The sequence below is a fragment of the Apaloderma vittatum genome, unplaced genomic scaffold (genome assembly GCF_000703405.1).
Source record: "Apaloderma vittatum isolate BGI_N311 unplaced genomic scaffold, ASM70340v1 scaffold28198, whole genome shotgun sequence".
NCBI lineage: Eukaryota > Metazoa > Chordata > Aves > Trogoniformes > Trogonidae > Apaloderma > Apaloderma vittatum.
This window is the reverse complement of record NW_009731671.1, coordinates 11,674-12,183: the sequence shown is the minus strand read 5'-3', so window position 1 is coordinate 12,183 and position 510 is coordinate 11,674.

Here is a 510-nt window from a genome sequence, read left to right as displayed (position 1 = left end):
AGCCACGCGGGAACAAAACAAGGATAAAGGGAGAAGCTCCGAAACCTGCAGTTTTCACCGGGAGCTTCTGCAGGGAAACAAAGCAGCAGACGTGAGGAATGCAAGTGGCCTATTTGCCCGGGCTGCTCTGTGCCTCCGGCAGCGCGGACATGCCTCGGCTTGTCGTTTCAAGAGCTATTGTTGCTCCGGGCTGGGGGCCTCTTTGTTTCCTTTACCCTTTCGCCAGGCTTTGGTCACAGCCCGGTATTAAATTATTCAAATCATTTCGCTGGGCTTCACAGCTCAGCTCCTGCACGGAATGAGCAGGCCACGAAATCCCAAGGGCTCCAGCCCTCGTCGGCGAGACCCCAGCCTGGCACAAAGCGCACTGGTCCACACTGGTTCCCCCTGCCCAGAGCCGGTGACATCTCCAGCCCCAGCGGCGCCGTGCAAAGGCACCGTTAAGCCGTAAACCAACCCACCCAACACCAGCACGTCAGTGGGAACTGGGGGATTGACGGGGGGGTCACC